The sequence below is a fragment of the Lepidothrix coronata genome, unplaced genomic scaffold, assembly GCF_001604755.1.
Source record: "Lepidothrix coronata isolate B3197 unplaced genomic scaffold, Lepidothrix_coronata-1.0 Scaffold80, whole genome shotgun sequence".
Lineage (NCBI taxonomy): Eukaryota > Metazoa > Chordata > Aves > Passeriformes > Pipridae > Lepidothrix > Lepidothrix coronata.
Window position 1 is genome coordinate 3,570,814 of NW_016690260.1, and position 21,875 is coordinate 3,592,688.

General features: G+C 37.8%; 1 protein-coding gene across 8 annotated transcripts in view; it reads left to right on the forward strand.

Annotated features, from left to right (window-relative positions):
• Positions 1 to 21,875, forward strand: part of MPP7 (membrane palmitoylated protein 7) — a 149,466-nt gene that overhangs the window by 55,836 nt on the left and 71,755 nt on the right. The gene's annotated exons all lie outside the window — the stretch shown is intronic.

Below are 21,875 nucleotides of genomic sequence, written 5' to 3' on the forward strand. Positions count from 1 at the left end.
GCAAAAATTAGAAGGAATATATTTTCTGAGGTCAAGTATGGCAAGAGTTCAGTAGCCACATTAATTTAAAATAATTTCCTTTAACAAAGTCAACTGAAATTCTAGTAAGCTGTTTCTTTTATTGGCTTGCCTCCATTTTATATTGTTTTGCACATAAATATGCTGGCCCAAAGTACAACATAAAATAAGTTTGGACAAATACTTGAGAAAGGATTGTGCTATGAAAATGATCAGCAACAAGAAATCAAGGCATGCCATGGGAGGACACAGAGCTACCCCAATAACATTGAAATTGCTTATAGCAGAAAAATGGGACCAGTCAGCTGGTTAGAAACATTCCACTCCTACAGAGTGGTAAGTATGTCTTCAGTCCCCAGTGCAGAGCTAATTCAAGCTGGAAGAAAATTCAGAGGTCTCAGATGAGTCAGTAGGTGGTAGTAACCTGTGCCATGAATATATCCAGACTCACATATAATTGAGCAGAATTTGTTACCCTTGTCAATTACTGATCTAGAGGAAGCTTGAAATTGGGATTATTTCTAAGTAGGTTTGAAAGAATCACCTTTTTCCATTTCTTTCAGCTATTTTATTCTGGAAAAATATGTAATAATGTTGATACTTGGCCAAGTACTTGTTGATACTTTTCAAAATAGCTGAGAATTTACATATAAAAGACAAGTACTCTCTGGCAGTTGATACACAAAACCAACAAACATGGAACAGTGCTTGACCGTACTTGCTTGCCTAAAGAATTTCACCGAAGTTTCTGAAGTGCTGTGACTCCCAGACTCCTTGCTGCTTTGCTGCAGCTGTCCCTGCAGGTGACTCAGAAGATCTCTGTAAGACCAGTCGTCTCTCTAATAAAGCTGACAGTGGTGTGCATCTAAGCAAAATGTTAGGTCAGTTACTAAATTAGTTCTGGTTTGGGAATTAAAGAAGGCTGCTAGAAAATGAGTGTGGATCTGTGAAACATCGACACTTCAATATTTGCTCTAATTTTCTGTTGAGGCAAAACCTAAACCTTTTCAAACTCCTTCACTTACTCCCTTTTGCCCTTTATTCCAAAAGACAACGATAGAACAGCAGTAACTGGTTTACTCACTTGGAGTGAGCTCTCAGTTTGGAGCAGTTGCCTGTCCTACTGGCTCTCCTGGTTGCATGCCCTAGTTACCATGTTGTTTGTTTTTGAAGAGTGGATTGGACTTTCTGACTTTAACAGAAAAGAAAAATGGGAAAGGGGATCAATGAATGGTCACTTTGTTACAATTACAACAAGAAGACACTGAAATATTTCAACCATCTTTATTATTTATCTTCTACACTGTAGATCCAAGTATTAAACATATATGTAATTCTGTGGATGGTTCTTTTAATGTCCTATTAAGCCTCACACTATCTTAAAATAGATTTAATTCTTGAAATTTTGAAACTGTGTCTTTGGTGTTCACTAGTTGCCCTTTTTTAATACAGCATATTAATTTAATTTAAAAGACAAAGTTTTTTAATTACAAGAATAGAGACTGTTAAGACCATCTGGTCTGACCCAAGTGTGTGTCACAGACTATCTAATCTCACATTCTCATTTTTGTGTAGTTCAGGTGTGTAAAGTAGGATATGAGGAGCTTTCAAAAGGTTATGTAGTTCATATAACTGCCTCAAGATGGTCTTAATTGTATGTGAAACTCATGGTATTTGTTTGACCTTTAATGCATTTTTAGAAGATTTATTCAGTATCCTATCAAGTTTCAGAGAAGGCAGTCCATAGCCTTTTTGGAAGAGAGCTGAAAAAGCAGAAGAATGAACCTCATCTGCCATAGTTTTTCCCTATTGCAAGACTTCAAAAGTGCCAAATCTTTCTTTCTGGGTTCTGGTGTCTTATTTGAAAGACTGTTTTTCCAAGCAGTAGCTTCTTAAAGTCAACTGTACTTGCAATGACAAATGTTTTTAATTCCTCAGGCAGAGAATGATGACAGATATTTTGTAATTACAAAAAAAAAAAAAGAGAAAAAAAGAGGAAAAAATATGCACTGGCTTTGAGCCAAGGATGTTGTGATCCTGGTATGGGTCATTTATGAAGAAAATGAGTATGGGTATACTACTAATTAGACATTAATATTTCTGTATTTTAACATACTGCTTAATAAAAATTTCTACACTGAACTTCTTAACCTACTGTTTAATAATTTCAGTTATAAAATGGATAAAATGCTCCAAATTGATTGAGAGAGGCTTAAGTATAAAATGAACTTTCTACTTTTTTTTACAGATATACCAAGTTTTATGGGTATTTAATTATTATAGTGTTTTCTGTATGGTTGTATTCTATAGCACGTGGTTTGCTATTCTGGCTCTCTAATTATTGAAAAGATAGAAGAAAAAAAAAGCCCCAAACATTGCCTTGGAGTTCTCTTCATTCAGTATTGTTGGACAGAAATCTCTTTGAGAACTTGGATCAGCCTGAGCTGTTCTAAGAAGTCAGAAATGGAAAAGTTGTATTAGATCATCCAGTCCATTCCCCTGCAAATACTGGATTGTTCCCTACAGTACATTCCTATTGTAGTTAGTAAAACCAGCAAACACTGATGCAACTGTTCTTGCTGTCCCTTTTGTCAGCAAAGGAATCTGTTTATTAGATTTTAGCTTGCAAAGTATAGAGAAGAGGGAAATCACAACTGTTGTTGACAGTTTGGAGGAGAAAACTGGTTCTGAAAAGTGTTTAAAATTTTTCTGCTTCCCTCATATTGTTACTTCCTTGTCTTATTACATGACTCTCTCAAGTCCTACCAGAAATCTTCAACCATCTCATTACTTTTGATATAGCAGAGATCCCATTAATTCTGTAGAGATTTATGGAATAGAAACATGAAGAGAAAATCCTTCAGGGCAATTATGAGCACTAACATAGCTGGTACCTGAAATAGTGCACATGTGCTCAGCCTGGATATTTTTTAGAAAGGATAAATAAAGATCTGTTCTAACTACTCTTTTAGATTATTTTTAGAGGAGCTGCAAGAATTTCCATGTGTGTTTGCTTGCTATTAGTGCATCAGACACATATTTTACTGTTTGTCTGTTTAGTTCCAGGATGAAGCTTCTACTTGCCCTGCCGCCTTAAACATTTCTGGTTGTGGATGTAATGCTCAGGAATTGAGTAAGCTTTTCTGTTGGGCAGCTACTGAAATATTTCATAACCAACTGCAGTTTACTGATTGTTTTTGGCCAACTCAGTACTGTACTTTTCATTATGAAAAAGAAGCCACAGCAAGTGGTGTTGCACTTTCTCTTGATAGGGAAGAGCTTGTACATTCAAAAAGCTGTATGTGGCACTGAAAAAGAAAACTATCGCCAAAGTAATGAATATTTGGTCCATCCAGTTTGATTTTATTACAGCTGCATGGTATTTTGGTAGCTGGCCCTTCAAAACCTTAATTTGTGCTAATTTTCTGTTAGTTTTACCTGGATGTGACTTGACTTGAAGTTCTAGGAAAGTATTTTCTATGCTAGTGTTTGACCATGTCAGTTGCTAAAAACTTATCAAAAAATAAACCAGTTAAGTTTATCCTGGTGACATTTCTTTGGCATGTAAATTGAATCATATGATTACATAGCCCAAATTTTACAGTCATTGTAGCATAGAAGCAGTGGAAATTTTCGATGTGAATATTCAGATTTTTCAATATGCAGATGTAGATGCTTTCAGTGTACTGTGGTTCCCTTGTTGGCAATGAGAAAAATATAGTATTTATAAAAACTGAGTTGATTAGGGCTAAGCAAAAGGGATTGGTTTAACATATTCTTAGTGATAAAATCAACTACCTGCAGGTGATGTACTAAATCTTCAGTCTGCAGTAGTACAAGCCTAGTTCAAAGGCAAGTTTGTATGTAGTTACAGTTTTTACCCAGGGCTTTACACACAAACTCCTTGAAAAAAACTGTTACTCTGTAGGATGAAGAGTTTTGCATCTACAATATGAATCAGAGAATCTCAGTTAGGTTTCATGGCTTGTTTTACATTAGCGAATAGACTAACTGATAACTGTCCAAACTTTCAGCTGGGAAGAGCTCTGCAGGTTATTTTGGTGTTCCTGAGAGCTCGCATGGTGCAGCTTCCCCTACCCTGTGATGTGTCAGAAGTTCTGTAACCAGCATCCAGGTTGTGCTGCCCAGATCATGGGCATTCTCCTCCCGTGTCGTGCATCCAAACAGTGAATGCTCCTGCCTGGGCACAAGCTCAAGCATCCACACATTTGAATCTTCTTCCTGTAAGAATGCAGAGGAAATGGGCTTCAGATTATATGAGTTGAGTATGACAACTGATTTTTCTGAACTTATTGTTCTGTACTTTTGATGAGGATGACCCACAGATGGAAGGAATGACGTCTTTGAGTGTGTCAAACCTGGGAGGGTGACGGTGGCTGAGGAGAATGTATTAGGTAGTGTAAGACCTGAGCGTGACAAGTGATAAAGAATGAAGGCTGGAGATCATACTGAGGTGGAGCTGACTTTCAGCATGGAAGCCCAGTGATGTTAATGTTGACTGCTTCTGCGTTTCGAGTTTGAAGCTGATATTGAAATATTTTTTGCTGGACATACAAAAGTTATTTACTTTCTTGTTACTTTGTTTTTCATGTATGCTTTCTCTAGAAATAATATTTACACAATCTTCATAATTTATTGTTCAGATTGTCTGTTTTATGCAGGTCTCAAGAACTCTTTTTCTGTTAGTTGTTTTATTATGTAGAAGAGGAAGAGAGCAATGTGTATTTGTGAGGGGATTTTGGTGGCTAATATATTTGCACCTGTTAAGAGAATGGTGAGAGTGGTTTCTGATTTCGGGGCAGACAAAACCAGCCACCTCAGAAGGAGCTCAGAGGAGCTGCGTTACCCAAGAGCAACAAGCCTGGAAAATGCACTAGAAGACAAAGTGGCACTGGGATTTGGTACCTAACCTCAGATCTAACAGAGTGAGAGGGTTGTGGTTTTGGGGGAAAGCGCTGGATAATTGGTGAGATGTACAGACCACCTTGGGGTGGGTGGAATTATTGAAACTGATAACTCAGTCACTAAAATGTTGCTTTGATACTTGAAGTCCTTAAGGTTCTTTACTGCTGAGTTGCTGAGTTCTCAACTGTATTTTAAAAAGCTGTGCCTCCCCATTAGAAGGAAAAGGCTGCATTTCTGTAAATTCATGTGGAGGTCTGAAGTGCTGTTTGCTTTGGAGATGGGCAGAAATGAAGGAAAAGGTGGTGTGACCACCTGGACATCTGGAAGAGGAGGTGTGAGTGTGGTGGTTGGCAGCCAGTAACAATTCATGGCCAATGAAAAATAATTGTTCTTCATGCTCTAGAGGAGAATCAAGCAAGGTTGCTTCTTACATTATAGTTTATATCTTTCAGTCAGAGAAAGCGTGCAAAGCCTCCTCATGGCAGAAGGAAAGTGATCACTCTTGTAATGCAGACTGTCCAAACAGTGCCCAGATGTGGTCCGTGGGGCTGGTTTGGAAATTTTTGCTATTTCTGGCAAAGGGAGAATGAATTTACTATAGTTGAAATCATTAGTTATGATGAACTAGATAATAGGAGGCAGTTGTTTGTCATTCTTTAAATCCAGATCATCGGACATCAAGGAGAACTTAATTTTTGTAAGGATGTCCTTATTCAGTGAATGTCTCTTGTTGAAACAGGTTTGGTCCAGTCTTGCCTTAATTCCTATTGGTAAAACACAATATTCAATTCTCAGCCCTACAGAACTACCTGGCAGTGGGTAGTGGGCAGTATGTGGGCAGTATGAGGATACTGAATCTGCGAAGAAATACTAAAGCTGTATGGAAGAACTTTAACACTTTTCTTTTTCTCATTGTCTGGAGAGGAAGCTTGATCTCCAGTTCATTTGGGAAGCTTTCTGCTTGGGTTGTATGTACACAGTATATATGGAGGAGTGCTAGAATTTCAGTACTCCCCTCATCCAAACTATTTGTAGGTAATGGTCTAATTCATATACCGAAATATAAACTTGCCACATGCTTTCTGCTTACCTAAAGATGAAAATTATTGGAAAAATAATGTTCTGTAAGAAAGCCTCTTGATGACTGACAGTAGTTTGCATTTGTATTTGGAGTAATTACCGCTGAAGCAATGACTCGTTTTGCTTCCATCAAAATTATTACATTCAAAAAAAGTGCAATGCAAGGTGTTATTCCTTATGAAATGCCACATAAATTTAAAGTGTTACTTTTGAAGCCAAAGTGATTTTTTTGAGACTTGCTCAATTGCCAGCAACTGAAATCTGCAAGTAAAGAGATCACTCCTAGCTGGAGGCAGTCAGCTGCCTTTAAACTTAATTTCCATGGGAACAGTGATCAGATTAATCAAAATAAGGTAATTGAAGTTTTATAGAAAATAGTACAGGATCTTTACTTTATTCAGGCTGATATTGTTTCCATGAAAACATTAGGAAAAAAGGTAACTAGCAGCCAGGCATTGAGCAAGTGATTGCTTCTCTTGTTGAGAATTGGGGAGGGTTTCTCGTTGCTCAGTGTGTGTTGAACCCTTTGACTTGTTTCTGCTTTTATTGTATAAAAATGCAGTACATCAGGTAATAACTGGGAAAAAATAAGCAAAATAAAAATGGATTCCTGTTTGAAATCGTAGCTAAATCCCCCCAACCTTTCACGTATTATAACATGTGACAGGTTTACTGTTTCTTCTCTGAGCAAAGACAAAGGTTTTTTGCCATATGTGTTCACTCATGCATACCTGTGCTTGTTTTTGCCTTTAATAAAGTGAAAAAATGCACTTTCAATTTATTTAGGCATAGCTTTGAATGGTGTAACCTTATTTGTAAGAAAATGCAAGTTAGGGCCAAATGGATGGAATAGTGCAGTTGTGAAATATAGTTCCTATGTGATGGTCCAACTAAAAATATTTGTTATAATTGTAGCTAGTTGATAGTTTACTAGGAAACAGACTCCTGGTGGACATAAATATCATTTTGTCCTTCTATTTGAAGATTTTTTAATGGATTCTCCTGTTGTAAATACTTTTTTGTGTTTTTTTTTTTTTTAATATGCTTTTATTTTGTACTTTTTGGTAGAAGTTTTACTGAATATCTAGTGCTAACTTCTTTGTCAGGAGTTTAGGCATTTGGTGTCTCTTGCATCTTGCAGCTTCTACATCAGAGCTGCTAATGTGTTTAGTAATATGCACTTGCAATGTTTCATCTAGATTTTTATGGGGAAGTCCTGTTCCTGTCATCAACTCCTCCTTCAGACCACTTTGTTAAAAATAATAATAAAAACTCAATTCAAATATCAGTTCCCAAAGTATCAATTAAATTGCCTTGTTGACAGTTTAGTCTCATAAAAGCTGTAGAAATTGGGTTGATATCAGAAGTCTCTCCAGGTGGGTGTACCAACAAACTTTTGAAATGAAAAATAAAGCAGATAAGCTTATTAAATCAGAGGTGTGAAGTGTTGGTCTATGAGTATAACTTGGAACTTGTGAATAAATCAGTGCTTTGGAATGTGAAAAAAACTTTGGTTTAGGTTAAAGTCCAGACAGAGGCTTTTTTTTGGATCAGTCGTAATTGATTTAAAGTTTCTGCTGGGAAACCTCCAAAGAGTAGCAGAAATCCAGCCAAAATGTACTGGGCATAAAAGAAGTAAATCAATCCTTCTAAGACAAATAGTTTGTAATTTCATTGTTACCAAGAGGGCAATGGACCAACCTGGTGACCAGACTGGTACAGCAGTTCAAAGAGAAGTTTTAGAACCCAAATCTATGCTCATACCCAGATTTTTCTTGTCTTACAAAGCTTGTACAGTATTTATTTAACCAAAGTGATACATTTTTTGTCTATGATACTGAGACTAATCAAAGATCTCATAAGCTTCTCGGTAATAGTCTGATAAATCCAAGACATCCAAGGATAATGTAATTTTAAACTGTTTTTCTACAGTGTTCTTTTCCCTTGAACCAGAAGTTCTGTGGCAGAACATGTGAGGGAGTGTTTAAAACAATTTTTTTTGTTACTGTCTTGGACTGTTTTCCTTTTAAGAACAGAAAGTCGTAACTTCCCAAACCAGCCTCTGCAGTGCAAAAACATTGTAAGAGTTAAGAAGGATGGGATGTGATAGTTATAAAATATTCCTGAAGCATGGAAACTGATACAATAATATTTAATAAAAATCTTATTTTTAAGATTTGGCAAAAATGCCTGCATGTGTTTCCTACCAGCAGATTTTGTTACTGTTTATGTTAACTTTCCTTCTTTTTTTGGAAATCTTGGTAGTATCCACTGTCCACCTAATCCTTGTGAAGGTCATTTGTAGTGTTCACTAATATGTGTTATATTACACACTCACTGTCTTTCCTCCTTTGTATGAAATACAGGCATACACACACAGGTTTTACTCATCTTTTCTTTTTCTCTTCCCCATTTCTTTTCTTTCTTCTGTGTCTCCCTAAGCACTTTAAAAAAAACCTTCAAGCCTTTTTTAATGTTCTTTCTATTATAACTCTTTTTTCCTTTTTAAAGAATGGAAAGAAGAGATCACCATAGTATGCTACATGTGCACTATTCCTTTAGACTTCCACATGGCACTGTTTGTATTGCAGTGTTGTCTTGGCCACAGGTTGTTCTGTTTCTCTAATGACCATTTCTGTGTATCCTTGTAGAACCCCGTGCTCGCTGTGCAGGTGTGGTGATGTCAGTGAAGTTCACTTCAAACATCAGTTACAGAGAGCTGCAGCGTGTAAAGGCTTAACATACCAATGCTCTCCACCTGGTGCCCAGTCACTGCAGAATAACCGGGAAGGTGCTGAGGAAATAAGATTTCAGAACAAGCAAAGAATAAGGCTTACTTGTCTGCGCAAATCAAGGACAGTAATTTATTATGGGCAGTTGCTGTAACTTGACTGTGCCTTCAATGCAATAGCAAAACCTGAATGCACAGGTTCACTTTGACATAGCATCTTCTGTATGGTGACATAGGCTGTTTTCGTGCTACAGAGAAAAGGGTTTCATGCTTTCTTGCTCCAGCTGAACCACTCTGAGGTATCTACGGTGTAAAAATTCTTTCCTGTTCCTGTAGTGACATTGAGTGGTCTAAAGTTAGAGCTGTCTTGGATTTGTTTTCAAAAAACACTGGTGCCTTAGTGGGCCTGTACTTTGCAGCTGTCTTCCCCCCACCCCACCCCTGACCAGTTTTTCCCTTTGTGTCCTCCCATGTGTGTCTGCAGAGTTCTTCTATTTTTTATCTACTAAATAAGGATTGGATTAACTCCTTGTCTCTTAGGAAAATTAAGATAGTAAGTGTATAAAGAGGAAATATTTGTATACCCTGTTAATGTGGCCATATAAATTCCTAGGGAAAACATTGCTTTCACCTTCTTTGCATGTATTTGCGAAGTTACACTATTTCATTACTTGCAAACTAGATATTCCACCAGTGCTGGAATTGAGGATGTTGCAAGATTTACCAAGCGTAGCAAATACCAGGACATGAGGACTCCTCTGTCTTGGCTCCAAAGGTCCAGTCTGGTGAGAGATGGATGCGGCCACTGCTGAGCACCTGCACCACCAGCCAACTGGCCAGAAAGGCTGCCACAGGGAGAGCAGTGCTTTAGCTCATGTAAGCACCAAAAACAAAACCAACCACAAAAAACCACCAGAGAGCCTGGTCCTGTTTCTTCTCTCCAGCTGATCAAGGCACTGCTGAAAACACACATCTTTTTGCTCTCTACATTTCTAAGCAGATCCATGTTTACAGATTCCTCAAATACCAGCATGGGTGTTAAGTCCAACTAAATAGCCATGCCTGGACCCCAGGCCCTTTACTCAGCCACTGGTTAAGACTGTAAGTCTTTCCAGATATGGTTCTCCTCTTATTTGCTGGCTACTCCAGCTTAAAGGCTTCTAGCAAAACCAAAACATGATTAACTTCATTAGGGAAATACAAACACACTGTTTTCATCATTTTCTGGACTTGGATCTCACACACAGAGACCTGTACCCATCAATATTATTGATGAATAAAAATCCATTTTGACTTCTGAATTCCATTGCTTATTTTAATTTCATTATCTGTAATTCACGTGCTGTACTAGATGCATCAGTTATACCCCTCTTGATGCTTTTGCTGGTCAGCATTTCAGGACTGTTTCAGAGAATGTTAATGCCAGATAGGCACTTTGTGCTCTATCCTTCAATTTTAGATTGTTTTTCCTTTGCTTTTTGTCCTCCTGCCTTTCTCCTTCACTCTGTTTCATAGAGCTCTAACAGGATATCATTGCTTCCCAGAGGAGGAGGTTTTCAACCTTGGAGCCAGTGACTCTTTCCTGCCCAGTGGCTCAGGTGCAGCATAAGCCCTCATGAAGAACATGATATGTACTGAGTGGTGAGCATGGTGGGGGGTAAACAGTCTTATTTTGTCCATTGGAAATAAAATCTGTATTGTCTCTCTATCTAACTTTTCTCATTGACTTTTGCTTGAAATCACAACCTGCACAACGTAATTCCAGTGATCTCAATTATTCACAATCATGACTGCCTCAATTATGATATTTAAGAGTTAAAAAACACCCCAATCCTGCCAGCTATAAATGCTAAAGATTTTGTAAGGGATAGCTTGAGTAATGCTTTACATTTACTATGGATATCATCTTCATAAAGTATTTTCAGTTTTAATGTGCTTTACAGATTGGGTTTCATGGAAAAGAGCAGTTTTTGCTGAGATTTTGTGATTAAATAATCCAGTAATGACACTGCAGACATACACAGTTTTAATCAGGATCAAACCATAAATCAGGGTGCAATTTTGAATTTTGAAGTTTCAAACATTCTAGGAAAAAAATAAACCATGGTGTTTCATCATATTAATTGGCATCTGAAAACTAAGCTGATCATATTGAAATTTAGTATGTCATTAAAGGCTAACTACAAATCGTACCATAGCACACGCCAAGGAACAAGATATTTGTAATTCTGTGCCTATGCTCTTTCATCTGGAAACGTCCACTTTCTACCAGTTTCTAACTAGTTCTAACTAATAGTCTGACCAAATTTTATTATTGTCTTCTCCCAAAAAGGAAGCAATATTTTCCTTATGTGGTATATCAGATAACTAGTGAGGTAGACCTATGTAATTTGATCATGTCTTCTGTCCTGCTTCTGCTCTCTCTCTATTTTCTGAGTATGTATATTGTTCTTTTAATTTATTGACTGGATTATTTTCTATTTATTTTTCCACTGCTAAATGATTTTTTAATGTATGAAAGACCTTTAATTCCCTCTGTGTTATGTGCATTTCTTCTCCTTTCATAACCATTCTGTCATGGCTTCTCTTTGGGAATATCATCCTGGTTTTTGCTTATTTCAACTTTTCCATTGAATTCCCAAACCTTTAATAATGAAGGCAAGAGTGACCTCTCATACACCTTTGGTCATCCAAAGATGGGTACGGTTAGAGTACTTCAGTGTATTTCACTTGAGCTGGAGGAGCTCAAGTGAGTTATTATTTGTTATTTCTTGTTCTGTCAAAGGTAAATTGACATTTTTGCACAATAGAAAAGGAAATTTGTTGCTTTTTGGTTTTGTTAATGTTAATTAATGGCATAAAAATGAAAAAAAAAATCCCTGATTAATGATACTTCTTCCTAATATTATTTAAATTTTTGCTGGCTTCGTATTCAAATGCAGTGTAAACCAGGCTAGATCGTGCTGGCTGATGTTATGATTGAATCGTACTTGAAAAAGGGCTGGAGCTGGGGGGCAGTTCTGGGTTGGAAACTGTCAGGAAATCTCTTGGCATCCCAGTAATTTTGTATTGCTGGTCTATATTTTTATAGATCCTTATATCTTGAAGAATAAAATTACTAAACTTATCTCTATATTCTTTTTTATAATGGTAGGAATGCCAGTGCAGCTCCCTTATCTTTGTTACTTATGTCTCCTCTGTCATTAGGCAATTTCTCCTGTTTTCTACCAGCTTTCCAAAATTTAAAGATATGGCATGGCTGTAATTTTGTACACCTGTGCAAATACATTTGTGATACCCCTTCCAATATAAAAATAAATTTATATGTTTGCTTTGATTTGAAGCTTCCTGTGAAATGGGTTTGCATGTTTAGATGATTTAGTGCAAAACCTGAAGTGCAGTGGTATGAAAAGGTACAGGGAAATGGCAGTAAATCTCTCCTAAATTACTGCAATTTTCTTCCAATATTTTGTCATTTTTTTCATATTCCTCTTTTTTCTACAACACACATTCCTTTCAGTGTTGGTGTTTCTCCGTCCTCTGCAGGGAAGATTGAGAACTAGTTTTATCCTTTAACACTGTTGTAATTTTCTGGTAGAACTTATTTGGGACATTTTACTGCTAACACATCTCTCTATCCAGATGCTGTCTTCATGTCTTTTTAATTTAAAAGTCTTGCTTAAGTCTTGTTTGTTGGTATTGGTTTATTAGAATCTCTTTGTTTTGATTTGCATGCAGTTTAAATTGTAGCCTGGCCCCTGGCTGCAGTGTGCAGGCCTCAGCAGCTTCTCTTCTTCCATTTCTGTGCCTTCTGAAATACTCACTGCATGTCTTCCACTGCTGGGTTTTATTGAGCTTAATTTTCCCTCCATAGTTACATATTTTCTCCACATTTCTCAATTTTTCTGAATTTTCAGCTACTTTTGCCATTACTCGCAGGAAAAAACCCCAAAGTGACTTTGTGTCTGTCTCTCATTGTCCAAGATCGTTTGATATGTTGTGATCTGCTTGGAAAACTGTGCTGTCAGTCACCTCTTTTAGAAACAAGGCAAGACTTGAATGCAAAGCATGTCCTCGTAGGCATTCCATGGTTTCATGGCCATGGTTTCATTAAGGAACATTTTAGCAAATGTTTAATTTCACAGTGGAACTTGTCCTAATACTCTTAAGCATGTACTTAACTTTAGTGATTGTTTCCTGTTTTGTTTTGCTTTGGATTTTACCACGGACTGTAAGCAGGCAGAGGAAGAAGGGAATGGTGGTGTTTTTAGCTCTCTTGCCTGTTGGCAGAGGCTGGTAGAGATTTTGCCTGGTGCCTTTAAGCATCTTCATGTGCTGCTGCTTTTAATTTGTCAGCCTTTCTTGCCTAAGATTCCTGTATGGGGGTGTCTAAAACTGGTGGCTTTTGCATTTGGAATTCTTCAGCATTGTTTATTTGCATGACTTCAGTCCCCAACAGTTTTTAATGCAGAAGTGACTAAAAATCAGGTTTTAGATTTCATATATGAGAAATAAGCAAGTGAGGTTAGTCCTTAGTATCTGTTTGTAGTGTAGGTGACCTCTTTTAAATTAATTACTTTGAACATTTCAATAGTATAGTTACTTTATTAGTGGCTCGTGTTGGGATCCAGTGTCTGTGACACGTTTTAGCAAAAGTTGTGTTTAGAGCAGAATTCTGCTCTGATGATAGAGGCCATTGATAAAGGGGATTTTTTCATCACCTGGATGCTTCAGAGTAGCTTCTTTTAAAGAGTGACAGACTAGTCCTGAGGCGTGTGATAGGGAACAAAAGAGTAAAAATAGTGAATAGTAATTAAATTGTAATTGTGTTTTGCATGTGTATGAATGCATAAAGGGTCATTTTTTTCTTCCTATCAATGAATTTTCATATTATGGACATAAAGCTTTCAGTGTTACTGTTTTTCTTAAAATGTAATTTATAGAGGAAAAAATAATGTTATGAATTAAAATTAGAGAGGTTTGGAGTGACTTGTCTGGATTTGGTCTGGTTGGTTTTTTATTAACATCTGAATTTTATTACATACTAGACCCGGGCTGTATCATAACATGTTGCTTAGGGTGTAGAGAAGACCAGAACAGTGAGCTGCATATTTCTCATATTGCATAAAATGTACTGACCCCACTAGATGGTGCTAATTGATAAACGTATGCCTGTGTATATTTATATATATGTATTTCATTTTAACTGGAAGCGTAGATGTCCTTGTCTGTGATTTCAGTTTGGGGTTTGAATGGGTTAATTCTGTAACACTGAGCTGTACAGACGTGATCTCTTCAGTATTATTAGGAACTCAGGGTACCTGAACTGAATTGGATGTTGGACTAACTTTGTCCGAGTTAGGATTGTAAGGATGATGTTTACTGTGCTAAGCAGGAATAAACCAAACTCATTGTGATTTAAACTTATCAGTCTCTGCTTGAATGGCAAAACTGAAAGAGCATAATTCTATACCAAAATTCTCAGCCTGTATGCAGCGAGCCCTAGGTGTTTGTCTGTTCCCTTTAATTAATGTTTAATTGACATTTCTTTAAAATCTTAGTTATGTGAAAAATGGAGCTTGCTGAAAAAAACAACTGTCTGACAATCAAACGGGCAGTTTAGCCATCATTCATGTTAGAATTGTGTTAGGAAAGTTCTTTCCTTTGGATTTATATTGTTAACAGAACAGTAGAAATCGCTTGTGGAAAAAAAGTCTGGAAATTAGGTTCTTTATAATGATATAAAAATAAAAACATTGGTTCAGATTTTTGGTGAGTGTTTAAAAACAGTAGTATCAGAAGAAATGAAGTTGACAAAGCCAAATGTTTACAGTAACACATACTTGTGGGCAAATTAGAATGTTTTGATGTTTATAAGTGCTTGTGTTTTCTCAAAGAACAGATGAGGCATTTATTGAGACAAGTGTTAAATCTAGGCACATATTTGTTTTGTTTCTAGCATCTAAATGAAATCTTAAACTTCCTTAACAGATTTCAAGGAAGTCTGTTAGCAGCGAATTGGAGGCTACCTGGTCTTACTGCACAGTATTTCTATACTTTCTCAGCAGATTTCCAAAGACAACTCTCATCTTGCAGTTCTGTCTCACTTTAAAGCTACTTCTTCAGCTGTATTTATTTGACAAGGCAGGACAATACAGTTGTTTATTTAAAACATGTCCTGTTGCCTTCTTATTTGAAAAAGTACTCTTTTAATTTAATTAAATTGGGGGTTTTTTACATGCTATCAACATATTCTTAGCAAGTTACCTCTTCAGTTCTCTAATTTGAACTTTAGGAATAATTTAGCATGAATGGGTATTAGTATTGGCACAAAAAGGGTTGTAAATTTATTTTTGAATTCACTTTCCTTGCTAATCAACATACCAGCATAAAGCAGTTGCAAGTAGTGGAATATTATTTGTTGGGTTTTTTTAATTGCTGAATCATATAATGAAATTTAATCACCAGTCAGGAAGTGTTCAGGATTGCCATTTTCATAGATGACCCTCAGCAATAAGATGACCGTTGTTGCTGGTGTGTTTTGTGCTCAGAAGAATTTCAGGTAACGGTAGTTTCTGAAGGCAGTCAGCTGTTGGCATGATCTTTGTTCTTTATGTTCCTTTTCCAGTCTATGTTTAGTAGCATAATTCTTTTATGTCTTTTAGATATTTCTTCTTTGAAGTCTTCAAATCTCATATTCAAGAGCAAAGAATAGTTATGTGTTTCTGTAGTACAGAAAGCCAGTTTTTCTAAGGAAAAAATCCTCCTCTCAAGTTCATAAAGATCTTTAAATTTAAAGTACCAAACCCCAAAGGAAGAAATACTTTCATTATATAAAGCAGTAACATTATACTTGCACTGTTTAAAAAAGATTTGCCATAAAGCTAAAGAAATTTTTATATTTCTTAGAATCTGACCAATATTTTAGATCAATTCTTTGGATTATTTGTTACAAATAGTAATTCAAATTAGTTAGACGTACATTTTGCAAGTATTTATTGCATTACTTAAGTGATACCTAAAAAGTAAGTATCAACAGAGTAGTTAAGTGGAAAAAAATGGAAGAAAGAAAGAAAAAAACCCCAAAGTTTATTGTTGGAATGTGGGATTGAAGTAAAAGAGACTGTATATATTTCTCCTGATCATTTTAAGTTCATTAGTGTCTTGAATTAACTGTTTTCCTCAAGTTTTGTATTTACAATCATTGTATAAACAAAAGCTCTTTGATCATTGCAATAAGGACTATTTCCATCTCTGTTTCATTACAATTGTGCAATTTTACTGTGTGTTCTTTTACAAAACTGCAGGGCTTCAGTGGGAGTTACAATTCCTTTCTTGCTTGCATTGAGTATTCTTTAAGTAAAAGTATATTTTAGAAGTAACTTAGAAATAAAGATTTCCTGGTATAATTTGCATATAAACAAATATTGCAGTTGGTTGCAAGTATCTCACTATCAGTAATTGGAATACCAAAAAAAAAAAAAAAGCTTACAATACTTTTCCTAATGAGATCTCATTTTAGTAGTATTTGTTTGAAAATTAAATACATTTTGTGTCTATGATAAGTACTTATCTTCCTTTTAGTGATGAGGAAAATGGTGCTTAATTCCTATTGGAAATGTACTTTGAAATCTTTGGATAAAAAATGATGTCAAAATCCTGAGTATTGTTGCCATTTTAATTTGCAGTCTTTAAATGTGACTGTAACAGTTTTGTTGTGTGCATGTTCAGTTTGCTGGGTCTGCAGCACTGCACAGAATTTCCTGAGAGTTGAGTCAGGATCTTTAATGAAAGATTTGGTATCTTGTGTTGTGAATTATGAACCCTTATCATTGTCTAAAGGAAGAGAGAGAAATACACACTTCTGTGAGCCCACCTCAAATTCTGTCTTTCATTTAAATCTGAATGCTTCATTTTGAAAAGTGTGTTTATTAAAGTAATAATACTGAGAAGGGGAGGGCAAAGTGGGACTGTATAAACAGAAGGTTTAAGAGCCATAAATTGGAAAGAGCAGTTTGTGACCTGGAATCCTGAGTTCAGTATTGTTCTTACAAAATTTTCCCCTCAAACTTTTACCAAATTTAAGATGTGTTTTCATAGGTCAGTGTGTGCTTTTGGAGAAAAGAATTGCCATACTTTTATCAAATTCTGAGTGGTACTATTCAGACTGGTACATGGTGAGTTTACTGCTCAGATTTTATTTTACTTGAAAATGTATTTATGTATATTAAAATTGTAGGGATCTTTCAGCCTCTCTGGACAGCAATTTGAAGACTGTTTATTTCAAAGAAAAAAAAAAAGTGTTATGTTGTTCTGTTCTTTCTGTTCAAGGACTTCATGTCCTTAGCTCACGCAAGAGAGTGGCTTCATTCAAATTTGGAATTGTTCTGATGCTCCTTCCTTTGGAAATGGGGTTAAAAGTATAGAAAAACAATTTTGAAAATACTGTATACAGTAGCCACGTAGACTGTTTGGCTCTAAAGTGTCAGGGAAATTTATTTTGGAGCAAGTGCAACTTGTTTGGCTTTGGTCTGAACTTCCTCTGTCTATCTAGGGACCCTCTTCCTATAAGCAAAGTCATCAAAACCTTTGCTTATTACTGACAAAAAAAGTCCATTTGAATGAAGTCTGTGAAATCTTGTATAATAGGACCTTTATTTTTTTGTATAAGGAACAATAAATTCAAAGTGAATTTTTTTTTTTACAGAAAAATAAACATTTTAAGAAACTCTGCATGAATAACTGGGTTTGTAGCCAGTATTTATTCTGTTTTGCTTAACAGTGCAAAAATAGAATAGCTAATGCATTAGTCTTATTACCTCCGTTAGCAACAAAAGGAGAGAGGAGGAGAATCTCCATCCTTTATTGGTTGTGGGGGAAAACATAGAGACAAAGGATGAGGAAAAGGCTGAGGTACTTAATGCCTTCTTTACCTCAGCCTTAATAGTAAGACCAGTTGTTCTGGTACTCAGCTCCAGAGCAGAGGGACAGGAAGCAGAATGAAGCCCCCATAATCCAGGAGGAAATGATGAGTGATCTCCTACACCACTTGGACACACACAGATCTGTGAGGTCAGAGAGGATCCACCCAAGGGTGCTGAGGGAGCTGGGGGAAGTGCTCACAAAGCCCCTTTCCATCTTTTGCCAGCAGCCCTGGCTAAGTGGAGAGGTCCCCATTGACTGGAGGTCAGCAAATGTGACACGCACCTACAAGCAGGGTTGGAAGGAGGATCCAGGGAAGTACAGGCCTGTGAGCCTGACCTTGGTGCCAAGGAAGGAAGGTCATGGAGCCAGTCATCTTGAGTGCCATCACACAGCACATACAGGACAATCATGGGATCAGGCCCAGCCAGCATGGGTTTGTGAAAGGAAGGTCCTGCTTGACCAACTTGATCTCCTTTTGTGACAAGGGGATCCACTTAGTGGATGAGGGAAGGGCTGTGAATGTGTCTGCCTGGACCTTAGTAAAGCCTTTGACACAGTTTCCCACAGCATTCTCCTGGAGAAACTGGCTGCTCATGGCTTGGCCAGGAGTGCTCTTTGCTGAGTAGAAAACTGTCTGGATGGCCAAGCCCAGAGAGTGTTGGTGAATGGAGTTACATCCAGCTGGCAGCTGGTCACCAGTGGTGTTCCCTGGGGCTCAGCTGGGGCCAGTTCTGTTTAATATCTTTATCAATGATATGGACAAGGGGATCAAGGGCACCCTCAGTCAGTTTGCAGACACACCAGGTGGAACGTGAGTGTTGATGTGCTGGAGGGCAGGAAAGCTCTGCAGAGGGATCTGGACAGGCTGGATTGATGGGCTGAGGCCAATGGTATGAGGTTAAACAAGGCAAAATGCCGGGTCCTGCACTTGGGTCACAACATCTCCAGGCAGTGCTGGGGGAAGAGTAGCTGGAAAACTGCCTGGCAGAAAAGGACCTCAGGGTGCTGGTTGACAGTGGGTGAACATGAGCCAGATTGTGCCCAGGTGGCCAAGAAGGTCAGTGGCATCCTGGCCTGTATCAGCAATAGTGTGGCCAGCAGGACCAGGGCAGTGATCATCCCCTGTACTCGGCTGCACCTCAAATCCTGTGTTCAGTTCTGGGCCCCTCACTTCAGGAAAGACATTGAGGTGCTGGAGTGAGTCCAGAGAAGGACAGCAGAGCTAGAGAAGGGTTTGGAGCACAAGTCTGATGAGGAGCAGCTGAAGGAGCTGGGGCTGTTTAGTCTGGAGAAAAGTAGGCTCAGGGGAGACCTTATTGCTCTCTAGAACTGCTTAACAGGGGGTTGTAGCAAGGTGGAGTTGGTCTCTTCTCACAAGTAACAAGTGATAGGACAAGGAGAAGTGACCTCAGGTTGCACCAGGGGGGGTTTAGATTGGATTTTAGGAAAGATTTCTTCACTGAAAGGGTTGTCAAGCATTGGAATAGGCTGTCCAGAAAAGTGGTAGAGTCACCATCCCTGGAGGTGTTTAAAAGACATGTAGATGTGGCACTTAGGGACATGGTTTAGTGGTGGACTTGGCAGTGCTTGGTTAATGGTTGAACTCAATTTTAATGGCTCTCTTTGCTTTTCAGCTAAAAAGAAGTCATGGTATATGAACATAATGGAGGCATTTACTAATTTTCTGTCATATGCTTTGGTGACACTAGCATGAAGACAGGAAATTCTGAAATTAGAAATATTATAAGACATAGATCTGAGACACAGATCTGCAGGCATATGCCACTGTGCATGAAGGACGTGTTTGTTAACAGTGTCAGTAGTAGGTACTTAGATATGAAGGACTGTTTCCAGTAAAAACAAATGTGATGGGGAGGTGCGGTGTAAGTACACAGAGGCAGTGTTAATCAGAGAGCAGGGATGGGATCATGTGGTTCATCAATTGCTCATTTAATGCCTGGCTTGGTTTTCTCAAGACAGAAAGAGTGGAAGAGATGCTTTTTCATTTTACAGTAAAAATCAAGAGATGGGTCCTTACAGACCCGAGACTTTGATTATATCTCCCTAGGGCAAAATCACATGTGACAATGGCCTCATAACCTTGGTCACATTAGTCTCAGAGCTGCTTCATCTGTGAGACTGCCTCAAATAAACTCCTGAGTGCAGGTGTTCTTCCTGCCTCTTCCCAAAGCATTGCATTTTCTCTGTTATCACCATCATCTTCCTCAGATACCTCCCTGCTCATCAAGGTCAATCAGGGGTGAACGACAGACTAATGAGGTAATGAGGGACAGTGTTAAATGACTGAGGAGGGAACCCTGAAACCACAGATTAAAAAAAAAAAAATTACGCGGAGAATAGGATTTTACCATACAACTTACTGCAATATGCACAGGCATTTTTTCTGTCTTGCAATTTCTGGCTAGGCAATAGAAACTAATTATTTGACTGGAATGACTAATAATTCGCATGACCAGCATTTTTAGCAAGGCTCATCTTTGATTTTGCCAGTTGAGAAAAAAGTTGCCTTCTTCCCCTCCCAGGACTCCTTTCCTTCATTTTTATTACACTGTGCTTCTTTTATTTGCTTTAACAATCTAATTCATGATTATCTCATGATATATGCCATCACTGTTAAGAGGCTCTTCTGCCATTACAACTCTGTCACACATATAAGTGCTCCATAATCAAGTTCTTGCTGAATCAAATGTCAAGCAGCAAGTGCTTACTGAGAGTGGGAGTTGAAGCTGTGGCCTCACTAAGCACTGCTAGTGATTTGCACTGATAGTACCTGATTTAAAATAATGCTACTTCAATAACTTTGTACATCTGTTGATAACACATCATTGTATAATTTTTACAAAACATAACCTGGCAAGGAAAATGCCCTTAAATATGATCTATTATCAAATTTTTTAACTTAGAAAATTACTGTAATTGTGCATACAGTTCTGAAAATTTATTTCTGAAAATGCAATGTGATTAGAAATTTCTGGAGGAGTTCTGTTTTGAAGAGATGTCATTGTGATTGCTGGGTAAAGGACACTTTTTAAGTATTATCCAGCACATCCCGGACTCTTAGCAACCTTATCTTTAAGGGCTGAACAGATGCTAGTGTAGATTTAGACCAAACATAAGGAAGAAATTTTTTATGATGGGGGTGGAGGGACATTGAAACAGAGAAGTTGTGGATGCCCCATCCCTGTAAGTGTTCAGTGTCAATTTGGATGAGACTCTGAACAACCTGATCTAGTGAAAGATGCCCTGCCCATGTCAAAGGATGTAGACTAAATGATCTTTAAAGGTCAGACCATTCTACGATTCTATGCTTGGAGCTTGGTTTGCATTCTTTTAACACAAACTGCAGAGATTTTGGTAACCTCAGAGCACTTTGGTCCCAATATGCATGTTTGTTTTTTGGCTCTTTACAAATAACAGATTTCAAGCACACATCTGACCTGTAAAAACAGTGTTGGACATTTCTTTTGTTTCAGATGTTTTGCTGTAGCACAAAAATAAACTGATGTTTTTTGCAACTTTTGGACATTGGTAACAGGCTTCTTTCCTATGATATCTGTAACGTTCCCTGCAGTGTTGACATGAGTGGGTTTAATCTTCGATGACTATAAAGTTTTAAGATGACAGAAATTAACAAAATCCGATCAAGTCTAATCTTGGCCCTTGTTTCATTTATTTGAATGAGTTGATTACTAAAAGGAGTGCTAAATGAACTAGTTACCAAGTTCTGTCAGGGCTACAAACTCCTTCTTTTTCAAACTGTATCTCCAGTTATAACCCCCCTCCACTCCTCAGAAAGAAAACACCCTTTAGCAGCAGATGAGGTAAGACTCAAGCTAAGGAGTCTGCATTTTGGGGTTTCTGTCAAATAATTCAGATGCCTTGTTGGTTATGCCCTTTTCTAGGTGTTTGTGAGGGGCAGAAACAAGTGCTGCAAAGGGAGTCACCACCACCAGATGGCTGATGGCCATCCAGTCCCCAAACAAGAGCTGCCTTGGGAAAACATGGCATTATATGATGTGAAATATCCCTTTGGTCAGTTGGGGTCAGCTGTGCCAGCTGTGTCCCCTCCCAGACTCCTGGCCACCCCCAGTCTACTCCCTGCGGGGGTCAGAGCAAGAGCAGAGGTGGCCTTGATGCTGCACAAACACTGCTCAACAATAGCTAAACCCTGCTC